Source organism: Triticum urartu, chromosome 2 (genome assembly GCF_003073215.2).
Source record: "Triticum urartu cultivar G1812 chromosome 2, Tu2.1, whole genome shotgun sequence".
Taxonomy (NCBI): Eukaryota; Viridiplantae; Streptophyta; class Magnoliopsida; order Poales; family Poaceae; genus Triticum; species Triticum urartu.
The window spans coordinates 712086116-712099710 of record NC_053023.1 but is presented as its reverse complement, the minus strand read 5'-3'; the positions used below and the strand labels follow the sequence as shown (position 1 = coordinate 712099710).

General features: G+C 45.6%; 1 long non-coding RNA gene across 1 annotated transcript; it reads right to left on the bottom strand.

Annotated features, from left to right (window-relative positions):
• Positions 1-8527: 8527 nt before the first annotated feature.
• Positions 8528-10061, bottom strand: LOC125534280. The gene is made up of 2 exons (XR_007294438.1): positions 9720-10061; positions 8528-8603 (listed from the first exon to the last, which is right to left on the bottom strand). It is a non-coding gene; the product is annotated as an uncharacterized LOC125534280 (long non-coding RNA).
• Positions 10062-13595: the final 3534 nt, after the last annotated feature.

Genomic DNA, 13595 nt, shown 5'->3' with positions numbered 1-13595 from the left:
AAAGCTTCAGAAGACAGCGAAGCTACTGATCCTGACACTTCTGTTCCTGAGTCTGCTGCCGGTCCGCAATTCAACTACCATGTTCAGCACAGGCCTCAGGTTCAGAAGCCAATCCCAAGACTGCCAAGGTTCCCAGGTTCTGCATCAGCACCTGGTTCCTTCAACATCAATAGCTTCAGGGAAGATAATACTTTCTTCAATAGCTCCAAGAACCCCTATTCAAGGGAAAGGATTTCATCAGATAGGTTCTGGAGCTATCCTCAGCGCAGCTACTACTCTTGCATACTATACAACCAAGGTCGCATTTTCCCGCACAAGCGCCTTGATGTTGAAGCTATTGCTGGTCTGCCCTGTCTAGAGGAAGCGTTGGATTGCTTCAAACAAGTGGGTCTGCTGCAGTTTGTCACTGATGAAGAGCATTGGAACGAAGAGCTCCTGCTACAATTCTATGCCACACTGCACATCAAAGGATACAACAGAGATCCGAAGACTTGGGTCCTGGAGTGGATGACCGGCAACGTTCATCACGAAGCCAATGCATTGATATCATTGAGCTCACTAGCCTGCCCACTCCAGGTGAATTCTTCGAGCAAGGCTGTCGGCTACACACTGAAGCTATTGAGAGCATATTTCAGAGGCCTGAACCGAATATGAGTCAGATGCTCTCCATGATGAAGCCATTGCCCCATGATGCTCCTTATCCCACAGAGTTCTTTGTTGAAAACCTTGAGTACCTGCCCAGGACCATCTATCACATCATTCGGCGGACTCTCTGGCCCATTAAAGGACACTCTCCAAATGCCAAGATCGAGGGTGCAATGAAGACTCTGATATTCTGTATCCTTCATGGCAAATGCTTCAACGCACAGGATTTCTTCATACGCCAACTAGCTGCATCAGGCTCAGATCTGTTTGGTTTAAAGTTCTATGCTCCTTGGGTAATGAGGCTGATCAAACTTCACTCTGCCATCTCGTATCAGCCCTCAGCCCGCAACCATCGGATCTTCTTGCCTGATATGGATACCTCTGCTGAAGCCATTTATCCTGAACCTGCCAAGCAACCTCTGAGTCTTCAGAATGCAGAACACCAGAGCTTCACTCAAAACGTTGAAGGTGTTGAAGCCATCTCCAGGGTATATCCTTTGGCTGGCACTACACGTGCACCACATCCTGCTTGAACTGAAGCCACTGACAGTGCCACTGCTTCAAGACCCAAGAAGCGCACTCGTGTTCTCAACGACCGAGAGCTTCTTGTGGCCCTTCATCAAAAGCAGGATAGGCATCATGACTGGTTGAAGAGACAGATGAAAAGCCTCTTGGTGGATGTAAATCGCATCCGAAATCTTGCCACCAAGAATGCATTCGTTGCCCATGAAACCTGTCACCGCACATGGAAAGGGCTAACGATGATGCTTCAACACCTAAGAGACATTGTGGATTGCCAGTGAACGAAGTCAGTGAAGGTTTGGGAGTCTACCTTGAAGACTTACCAGAGTGATTGGGCGAGGACTATGTGACCTTAGCTCAAGGAGAATACGGTGAGGACTTGGTGTCCTGAGCTGCGTGTTCAGGACTGGGTGTCCGGGACTGTGTGTCCTAAGGTTTAAATACCTAGCCGCTCCAACCAGACATACAGTTGTCACAGCAACTGAAACTGGTCCAACACATCATTGTCTTCAACGAGTCACTGGTTTCATCTTCACTTCCTTTTACTTACTGATTACTCATTGTGAAGTCATTGCATGTCTATTCTATCTTTTGTCTTCACAACGTGAGTGTATGATCTGTTTGGCTTCATAATATCTTCCTACCTGATCCTTATTACACTGCAGCCATTTGTCACTGTGCTTTCACTCTGTTGATACTTGACCATGGCTTGCCTAGTGTAGTCTACCTTCCGCTACATAGTAATAGGCATATTTCTGCTGTTTGTCTTCATAACTTCCACGTTTTGAAGACTCTCATAAAAATCGCCTATTCACCCCCCCTCTAGTCGATATAACGCACTTTCACTCTCTATTACCGCGCACCTTTCGCTGGTATCATACACCCACCATATACCTTCCTCAAAACAGCCACCATACCTACCTATCATGGCATTTCCATAGCCATTCCGAGATATATTTCCATGCAACTTTCCACCGTTCCGTTTATTATGACACGCTCCATCATTGTCATATTGCTTTGCATGATCATGTAGTTGACATTGTATTTATGGCAAAGCCACCATTCATAATCCTTTCATACATGTCACCCATGAGTCATTGCACATCCCGGTAGACCGCCGGAAGCATTCATATAGAGTCATATTTTGTTCTAAGTATCGAGTTGTAATTCTTGAGTTGTAAGTAAATAAAAGTGTGATGATCATCATTATTAGAGCATTGTCCCTGTGAGGAAAGGATGATGGAGACTATGATTCCCCCACAAGTCGGGATGAGACTCCGGACAAAAAAAGAGGCCAAAGAAGCCCAAATAAAAAAAGAGGCCATAAAAAAAAGAGAAGGCCCAAATAAAAAATAATAAAAAATAAAAAATGAGAGAAAAAGAGAGAAGGGACAATGCTAGTATCCTTTTACCACACTTGTGCTTCAAAGTAGCACCATAATCTTCATGATAGAGAGTCTCCTATGTTGTCACTTTCATATACTAGTGGGAATCTTTCATTATAGAACTTGGCTTGTATATTCCAATGGTGGGCTTCCTCAAAATGCCCTAGGTCTTCGTGAGCAAGCAAGTTGGATGCACACCCACTTAGTTTCTTTTTGAGCTTTCATACACTTATAGCTTTAGTGCACCCGTTGCATGGCAATCCCTACTCACTCACATTGATATCTATTGATGGGCATCTCCATAGCCCGTTAATACGCCTAGTTGATGTGACACTATCTTCTCCTTTTTGTCTTCTCCACAACCACCATTCTATTCCACCTGTAGTGCTATGTCCATGGCTCACGCTCATGTATTGCGTGAAGATTCAAAAAGTTTGAGAACATCAAAAGTATGAAACAATTGCTTGGCTTGTCGTCGGGGTTGTGCATGATTTAAATATTTTGTGTGGTGAAGATGGAGCATATCCAGACTATATGATTTTGTAGGGATAACTTTCTTTGGCCATGTTATTTTGAGAAGACATGATTGCTTAGTTAGTATGCTTGAGGTATTTTTTTATGTCAATATTAAACTTTTGTCTTGAATCTTATGGATCTGAACATTCATGCCAAAATGAAGATAATTACTTAGAGAAATATGTTAGGTAGCATTCCACATCAAAAATTCTGTTTTTATCATTTACCTACTCGAGGACGAGCAGGAATTAAGCTTGAGGATGCTGATACGTCTCCAACGTATCTATAATTTTTTATTGTTCCATGCTATTATATTATCTGTTTTGGATATTTTATATGCATTTATATGATTTTTGGGACTAACCTATTAACCCAGAGCCCAGTGCCAGTTTCTGTTATTTCCTTGTTTTAGAGTATCGCAGAAAAGGAAAATCAAACGGAGTCCAATTGACCTGAAACTTCACGGAACTTATTTTTGGACCAGAAGAAGCCCACAGAGTATCGGAGATGGACCAGGAGAGTCCCGGGCTGCCCACGAGGGTGGGGGGCGCGCCCCCTGTCTTGTGGCCAGCCCGGAGATCCACCGACGTACTTCTTCCTCCTATATATACCCATATACCCTAAAAACTTCGAGGAGCACAATAGATCGGGAGTTCCGCCGCCAGAAGCCTCCGTAGCCACCGAAAGCCAATCTAGACCCGTTCCGGCACCCTGCCGGAGGGGGAATCCCTCTCCGGTGGCCATCTTCATCATCCCGGTGCTCTCCATGACGAGGAGGGAGTAGTTCTCCCTCGGGGCTGAGGGTATGTACCAGTACCTATGTGTTTGATCTCTCTCTCTCTCGTGTTCTTGATTTGGCACGATCTTGATGTATCACGAGCTTTTGCTATTATAGTTGGATCTTATGTTTCTCCTCCCCCTCTACTCTCTTGTAATGGATTGAGTTTCCCCTTTGAAGTTATCTTATCGGATTGAGTCTTTAAAGATTTGAGAACACTTGATGTATGTCTTGCCATGCGTATCTGTGGTGACAATGGCCCACGTGATTCACTTGATGTATGTTTTGGTGATCAACTTGCGGGTTCCGCCCATGAACCTATGCATAGGGGTTGGCACACGTTTTCATCGTGATTCTCCGGTAGAAACTTTGGGGCACTCTTTGAGGTTCTATGTGTTGGTTGAATAGATGAATCTGAGATTGTGTGATGCATATAGTATAATCATACCCACGTATACTTAAGGTGACATTGGAGTATCTAGGTGACGTTAGGGTTTTGGTTGATTTGTGTCTTAAGGTGTTATTCTAGTACGAACTCTAGGGCTGTTTGTGACACATATGAATAGCCCAACGGATTGATTGGAAAGAATAACTTTGAGGTGGTCTCGTATCCTACCATTATCTCTTCGTTTGTTCTTCGCTATTAGTGACTTTGGAGTGACTCTTTGTTGCATGTTGAGGGATAGTTATGTGATCCAATTATGTTATTATTGTTGAGAGAACTTGCACTAGTGAAAGTACGAACCCTAGGCCTTGTTTCCTAGCATTGCAATACCATTTGTGCTCACTTTTATCATTAGTTACCTTGCTGTTTTTATATTTTCAGATTACAAAAACCTATATCTACCATCCATATTTTACTTGTATCACCATCTCTTCGCCGAACTAGTGCACCTATACAATTTACTATTGTATTGGGTGTGTTGGGGACACAAGAGACTCTTTGTTATTTGGTTGCAGAGTTGCTTGAGAGAGACCATCTTCATCCTATGCCTCCCACGGATTGATAAATCTTAGGTCATCCACTTGAGGGAAATTTTCTACTGTCCTACAAACCTCTGCACTTGGAGGCCCAACAACGTCTACAAGAAGAAGGTTGTGTAGTAGACATCAGCAGCAAGCAACAGTTTTCCTCAAGTGACCAGAAGGTTTATCGAGCCAACATGAGTTTGAGTACACATCTAGCGATCAACACCTACACACATAGATAAATACTACCTTGCCCCCATGAAACTAGCAAGGTTGTCAATCTCGATAGTTTTGCTGGTTATAAAGGAATTGAAAGCACACGTGTATGGAATATTTGATTGTAGCAACAAAGTAAAAAAGACAATGTAAATTCTAATTGAAAGATTATAAGGAGAAGATGGTTCTGGATCCATAGGTTCATTTGTGGTTCTCTCGAAAAGACAACATGGTGTGGTGAGCAATGATGTCTACTACACAACCTTCTTCTTGTAGACGTTGTTGGGCCTCCAAGTGTAGAGGTTTGTAGGACAGTAACAAATTTCCCTCAAGTGGTTGACCTAAGGTTTATCAATCTGTGGGAGGCGTAGGATGAAGATGGTCTCTCTCAAGCAACCCTGCAACCAAATAACAAAGAGTCTCTTGTGTCCCCAACACACCCAATACAATCGTAAATTATATAGGTGCACTAGTTCGGCGAAGAGATGGAGATACAAGTAGTAGATAATGGTTTTTGTAATATGAAAATATAAAAACAGCAAGGTAACTAATGATAAAAGTGAGCACAAACGGTATTGCAATGTGTTGAAACAAGGCCTAGGGTTCATACTTTCACTAGTGCAAGTCCTCTCAACAATAATAACATAATTGGATCATATAACTATCCCTCAACATGCAACAAAGAGTCACTCCAAAGTCACTAATAGCGGAGAACAAACGAAGAGATTATTGTAGGGTACGAAACCACCTCAAAGTTATCCTTTCTGATCGATCTATTCAAGAGTCCATAGTAAAATAACACGAAGCTATTCTTTCTGTTCAATCTATCATATAGTTCGTACTAGAATAACACCTTAAGACACAAATCAACCAAAACCCTAATGTCACCTAGATACTCCAATGTCACCTCAAGTATCCGTGGGTATGATTATACGATATGCATCACACAATCTCAGATTCATCTATTCAACCAACACAAAGAACTTCAAAGAGTGCCCCACAGATTCTACCGAAGAGTCAAGATGAAAACATGTGCCAACCCCTATGCATAAGTTCACGAGGTCACGAAACTCGCAAGTTGATCACCAAAACATACATCAAGTGGATCACGTGATATCCCATTGTCACCACAGATAAGCACATGCAAGACATTACATCAAGTGTTCTCAAATCCTTAAAGACTCAATCCGATAAGATAACTTCAAAGGGAAAACTCAATCCATCACAAGAAAGTAGAGGGGGAGAAACATCATAAGATCCAAATATAATAGCAAAGCTCGCAATACATCAAGATCGTACCACCTCAAGAACACAAGAGAGAGAGATCAAACACATAGCTACTGGTACATACCCTCAGCCCCGAGGGAGAACTACTCCCTCCTCGTCATGGAGAGCACCGGGATGATGAAGATGGCCACCGGAGAGGGATTCCCCCCTCCGGCAGGGTGCCGAAACGGGTCTATATTGGTTTTCGGTGGCTACGGAGGCTTCTGGCGGCGGAACTCCCGATCTATTCTGCTTTGCGATGTTTCAAGGGTATGTTGATATATATAGGCGAAAGAAGTCGGCCAGGGGGCCACGAGACGGCCACGAGGCAGGGGGGCGTGCCCCCACCCTCGTGGTGGCCTCTGGACTCTTCTGGCCCACCTCCGGTACTCCGTGGGCTTCTTCTGGTCCCAAAATGATCTCCGTGAAGTTTCAGGTCAATTGGACCCCTTTTAATTTTCCTTTTCTGCGATACTTAAAAACAAGGAAAAACAGAAACTGACACTGGGCTCTAGGTTAATAGGTTAGTCCCAAAAATCATACAAAATAGCATATTAATGCATATAAAACATCCAAGGTTGATAATACAGTAGCATGGAACAATCAAAAATTATAGATACGTTGGAGATGTATCAAGAAAATTACAGTTGAGAATCGATTAAATTACAATGTTTATAATATGAGTATCATACACAACCCCTCTTGAAGATTGACCCCAACTTTGCTGGAGAAAGAAGAATAAACCTGAGAGCATATACGAATAAAAATTATGCAACAAAGAAAAAAATAGACCTCAAAAGAATTCATGGATATATAAAATTGATCATAAAGTGGCAATTCATCATATAACAACAAGCACACCAACAAATTGGATCGGATGGTTTGCAATCATGTAGGGTAGCTCATGTGATATTTGTATTGTGAAACATGGAATACAAAACCTACTAGCACTTCTAAGAACCCATAGTTCAAAGAAAACTACTACAGACTACTGGATCATGATGGCAATGTAAAGACAATCCAACGATAGTTCTCCAGTTAAAGCTGAGGCCTCATGAGATGCCAACGACTAATGCGGTGGGATCGGTGATACCGTGAAGTAATAATGCCGATGCTAGTTAAATAAAGAACCGCGCTAACACACGACTGTGATGTGGCATGATACACGCATAGTCCTCCACATCTACACTACTATTAAACAAGAGAACATGGCAGACGAAAACTCTGCCAGGCCCACGCTCGCACAAGAGAAACAACCCACGCCCGCGCACAAGGGAAACAATCAAACAACCCACGTCCAATTTATATCTACACTACTATTAAACAAGAGAACATGGCAGACGAAAACTCTGCCAGGCCCACGCTCGCATAAGAGAAACAGCCCACGCCCGCGCACAAGGGAAATAATCAAACAACCCACGTCCAATTTATATGGAGAAAAAAACAATCGCAAAAGGAAACCACACGTCCGTTCCGCATGCATTGTTCAACAATACAGAAAGAAAGTTGCTAAATTAGGGCAACCAATTTATTATCCCCCGCCTCTGCTGCCGTTCCACGTTGCCATCCAGGTGTACAGGTTAACCCGTGGCATCGCTGCCCTGGGCAGCCGGCGAGGCACCTGACCACGACGGCGACGACAAGCTCTTCGACGACAGAGGTGCTGCGCCCAGACTAACTGAACTCTATTGTCATCCAGACGTCCAGGTTTACCCGCGCCATTGCTGCCCTGCGCAGACGGCAAGGCACCAGACGACGGCCGCAACGACAAGCTCTTCGTCAATACAGGTACCGCCCAGACTATCTGAACTTTGTTGCCATCCAGGCGTCCAGGTTGACCTGTGCCATTGTTGCCCCGCGCAACCGACGAGGGACCCGACGATGGGTGCGACGAGCTGACCTGCCCTGCGCCATTCACGTCTGCGCCCTTCGCCAACAAAGGTGCCGCCCAGACTGTCTAAACTTCGCGAGGCTTTTACATGCCGCCACCACCCAGACTGTCCCGCGCCATCGCCGCACTGCGTGTACGACGACGTCACGACACCGATGAACTGCTCCGCAGGTGCATGCTTATTTGCCAACATGTTACCAGTGTGATCCATTTGATTGATCCTCTTTCTTTTCTGCATATTATAATGATAAAAACATGTTGGCATTCTATAATTTATCAAAAAAAGAATGAATCTTATGGCATGAGCATATGCTAACATGATCCCTATTGTACATACCCGACCTAAACCTGAAATCGTACCATGAAGCCTTGGCAAATGCACATGGTACTGACCTCACCTAAAAGCCTCACCAAGCTGCATATGGTTCACCCATTGCTCAGTTAAAGTAATATGAACATAAAAAGACCACACTCTGAAAGAGACCTAGATGAATAGTATTACAAACTACTACATCCTGTTACATTATGCCAAGTATATTAATGCAAATTGAATTCATTTGGGTAGCAGACCTAGATGAATAGCATTACAAACTATTATATTCTGTAGCATTATGAAAGTAAATTAATGCAAATTGAATTCATTTGGGTAACAGACCTAGATGAATAGTATTACAAATAACTACATCTTGTAGCATTATACTAAGTATATTAATGCAAATTGAATTCATTTGGGTAAGCAGAGGCACCACAAGAAAGTTCTGAAGGTAAACAGTTGGTAAAACTCTACTATGTTTGTATTTCGGTAATACTATTCCTTCAAAGATAGTTGTATGATAACACTCTTGACATTCACAGGGTTGAAGGACTTTGTATGGCCCCTACCACTCCCAACAGGTAATGATCATAACCCAATCACTCGATTGTTGCTCAACTGCTGAATTGTGTCATGATTTGCAGACCCTAAAGAAATAAAAAGGCGGATGGATAGAGAGCAATATGCACAAAATAGGGATGAGATTAATAAGAGACGGTGTGAGGCCTACAAACAGAAAAAAAAATTGCCGCTGCCAAGATCAATGGCCTAAATAACAGAGTACACACACAATTGGGTGTATCACAAGGTAATGATGATCAACTTCATGATATACGGCCCAGTTGTATTATTATAGAATGATCTATTCTTCATATATTCAGACCGTAATGAGATTAAGAATCAGATGGAAATGGAGTGGTATGCACAAAATAGAGAGGAAATATTAAAGCGACAACGTCAAACCCGCAAGCAAAATAAGCATATTGCTGCCGTCCTCAATGGCAGTAACATTGTGTCACTCATGCCAGCTACCGGACAATTGGCAGTCACACAACTACAGAACATAACATGTGCAGGTGGTGCAGTACCAAATTTCATGCATTTCAACAGAGACATCCTCGACGAAAAAGAGAATATTTATGAACATGATGAGTCCAATTGGTTGCACAGAAATGATGCGTACCAGATGCAACGAATTTCAAGACAAATGACACTCACCCAAATGTCAAACTGTTTGAGAACCCCCAACTCAGTAGAATCGCTGACCTACATATCCCAGAAGAGTCTTTAAAAAAAGGTTAGTTCATCGATTTTTTAATGGTGCTAAATTATCAAAAGTGTTTATTTCTTCTTTCTTTGGGCACTCTATAGTTGATTCAGGTACAGAGCCTTTTTATGGCATCAAACAACATCTACCAATCCAACATAATAATGATCACTCACGCATTCAGTGATCAGCAAGTAAGAAAGTACCCTCTTTAATCTACACTACTATTAAACAAGAGAACATGGCAGACAAAAACTCTGCCAGGCCCACGCTCGCACAAGAGAAACAACCCACGCCCGCGCACAAGGGAAACAATCAAACAACCCACGTCCAATTTATATCTACACTACTATTAAACAAGAGAACATGGCAGACGAAAACTCTGCCAGGCCCACGCTCGCACAAGAGAAACAACCCACGCCCGCGCACAAGGGAAACAATCAAACAACCCACGTCCAATTTATATGGAGAAAAAAACAATCACAAAAGGAAACCTCCCGTGTCGCCTCTCTGCCTCCCCGCGACGGCCTGAGACCGTTGTGTGGTGGTGCGCCAAACGTCCCCGGCGACCCCTCCGTCCGTGCCCCTCACGCTACTCCTCTCCCTCCGTCTACGCTGCCGGCTCCTGCGCCACTGCTCCTGCTCCTCCCCCTCCTCCGCGGCCGGGCGAACCGAGGCCGAGGCGGCGACCGGGGCGCGCGCGTATATGCGGCACCGGCGTTGTATTTGGCGTTGCCCACGACGGTGCGGATGCCGGAGGCGTTGGTGCTGCAGCAGCATGCCCAGGGACTCCTTCGCCGTAACTGCCGGGAGCACCGAGGACGGTGGCGGCGGCTTTTTTCCTGAGAGCGGTGGGGAGACAGTGGAAGGGATAAGGTATGTGAAGTGTGTGGGTGTGGATAACTGAGAGGAGGCAGCAAGGGGCGTGTCCAATTTTTTCTTCACCGATTCCTTTTCTTTTTATTATCACTGGCCTTTTTCATCATTCTTTTTATAGAAATGCTACACACACGACACCGAATGCATGATTTATGCACGATGAGTGAGCTCGGCTTTTCATTATGTCTGCGCAGGGCCGTCGATGAGGGTGGCTAAGGTGGGTGTCGGTGTCAAAACCGGCGGATCTCGGGTAGGGGGTCCCGAACTGTGCCTCTAGGCCGGATGGTAACAGGAGGCAGGGGACACAATGTTTTACCCAGGTTCGGGCCCTCTTGATGGAGGTAAAACCCTACGTCCTGCTTGATTAATATTGATGATATGGGTAGTACAAGAGTAGATCTACCACGAGATCAGAGAGGCTAAACCCTAGAAGCTAGCCTATGGTATGATTGTATGTTGTTGTTGTTGTCCTACGGACTAAAACCCTTCAATTTATATAGACACCAGAGAAGGTTAGGGTTACACAAGGTCGGTTACAAAGGAGATATCCATATCCGTACTGCCTAGCTTGCCTTCCACGCCAAGTAGAGTCCCATCCGGACACGAGACGAAGTCTTCAATCTTGTATCTTCATAGTCTAACAGTCCGGCCAAAGGATATAGTCCGGCTGTCCGGAGACCCCCTAATCCAGGACTCCCTCAGTAGCCCCTGAACCAGGCTTCAATGACGATGAGTTCGGCGCACAGTATTGTCTTTGGCATTGCAAGGCGGGTTCCTTCTCCGAATACATCACAGAAGAATTTGAATATGAGGATAGTGTCCGACCCTGCAAAATAAGTTCCACATTCCACCGTAGAGAGAATAATATTTTCGCAGATCTAATTTGCTGCTTGTTTTGGCAGCATGATGTTGTGTCATGGCCCGGTGATTATTCGAACCGTTTTTCTTCAACCAGCTCTACACATAATGTGAGGCGGTTTCTTGACACGTCTTGTCAAAGCAAAGATCGTGTTCCCCCAATTACGGGATTCTCATTAATGCGGTCATGGGTAACCCAACCGTGTCTAGGACTCCTAGATTATAGGCAAGTCCTAAAGTCTACGGAGAGAACGCTTGATATTCACCCTCTTTATAAAGGGACAAGGTTTTCGCTTTTCCCCTCTCGTGCTCAATCAAACCCTTCCCCCGCCTCGAGTTCTAACACCCAAAGCCCAGGTTAGGTGCTCCGGATCTTTAATCATGTCCGGATCCAGCCTTCAAGGCCGATGGATGCCCTCCTCCATTATGGAAGAGGACATCAAGAAGTTGAGGGAGGCCAGATACCTGACCGCTAAGGTTTCGCATCAGCTGGCTGCTCGAGGGCAGGTCGTCCCTACTCTTGAACCCAACGAGAACGTTGTGTTCGTCTCCCACTTCCTCCGAGGCCTAGGCCTCACTCTGGATCCCTTCGTCAGGGGTTTGATGTTCTATTACGGGCTAGACTTCCATGATCTAGCTTCGGACTCCTTTCTCCACATTTCGACATTTATTATCGTGTGTGAGGCCTTCCTCCGCATTACCCCTCACTTTGGCCTGTGGATCAAGACCTTTGAAGTGAAGCCGAAGATGATCGAGGGGCAACATGCAGCGTGCGGAGGTGCATCAATTGGCAAGATGGCAGGAGCTCCATGGCCGAAAGGTTCCTTTCCAGAGGTGTCCAAATTATGGCAACGGGAGTGGTTTTACGTCACGGCTCCCAGAAGTGCCAAGTGGGCGGCTGCCCCCACTTTCCGCTCGGGCCCCCCCACCACGACTGATGTCATGGATTAGCAGAGGTCTGAGCTTGGGTCCAGCCAAGGACGTGCCTATACTGCAAAGCCGCATTCGAGATCTCTTCGAGGGAGATTTTAATTTGGTCGTGGTAATACAAGTTATGCTGGTTCGTCAAGTCCAGCCTTGCAAACACTGGCCCCTTCGCTTGTGGGAGTTCAACCCAAAAGGACCGCATGCCATTCAAAGTTTCCTCGGCCTGACGCACGAGGAGATGTACAAGTCATCCTTCGGACCTCAAATAGAGTGTCCGGATACTACCGAGGACATGGGCCTGAGCAGTAACCGCGCCGCCGAACAAGTAAGAAATCCTCTAGCCGAACACACTGTCTTTTATTCATCATGAAGTTATTTCTGAGAGTTCGCTCTTTGACCAGGACTGGCTAACAAAGGCGAAGATGATTCGGTGTTTGGCCCCCCTCCCTGAGGGTTTGGAAAATCCGGTATTGAAAAAGATGCTCGAGCTCGCACCTTGCCCGGAGCCCTCGAAGGAAGATACAGGGGGGATAATACGGGCGGACGTGGGCCCCCATCGTTGCCAGTTCCAACCGAGGGAATGAGCATCTCCATGAAGGAGGATAACCGGGGGAGGAAAAGGACTGCTTCCGAGGATCCGGAAGCCGAGGCCTCCAAACGGGAGAAGAAGTCTCCGACAGAGGGTCCTGCCTAGGGGGGTGCCTTTGCCGCACAAAGTCCGTGGGGGGATCAGCCCTCCAACGAGTCGTAAGTGATCCAAAATACTTTAATAGTGAAGGTATACCATCTTTTTTCTGAGAAAATAACCACCGCATATATCTTGCAGTTCGGGCCTTAGCCCCTCTCAGCTGAGCTCGTCTTCGGGGGATCTTCTTCCGGAGATGATGGAGAGCGAAATGCCTCCCCCGGACTCCTCCGCTCAAGAAGCGGGCGACCCTGAAGTGTCGTCACGGAGGGCCTCTCCGGATCCGGTGAGGCCAGAAGATAATCCCATAGACCCCCGAAGTCCCCAGCGTCCGGCTCCCGAAGAGAGCAAACAAAAGAGTCCGGCACTGTCTGGTATGCGGTCGGACGTTCTGAGGGAGCTGGTGGGGCGAGCGGCCATCTCAGAAGAACACCGTACACTGATGGGTACGGTGATGGAGAGAATTTCGTTCGCCGAA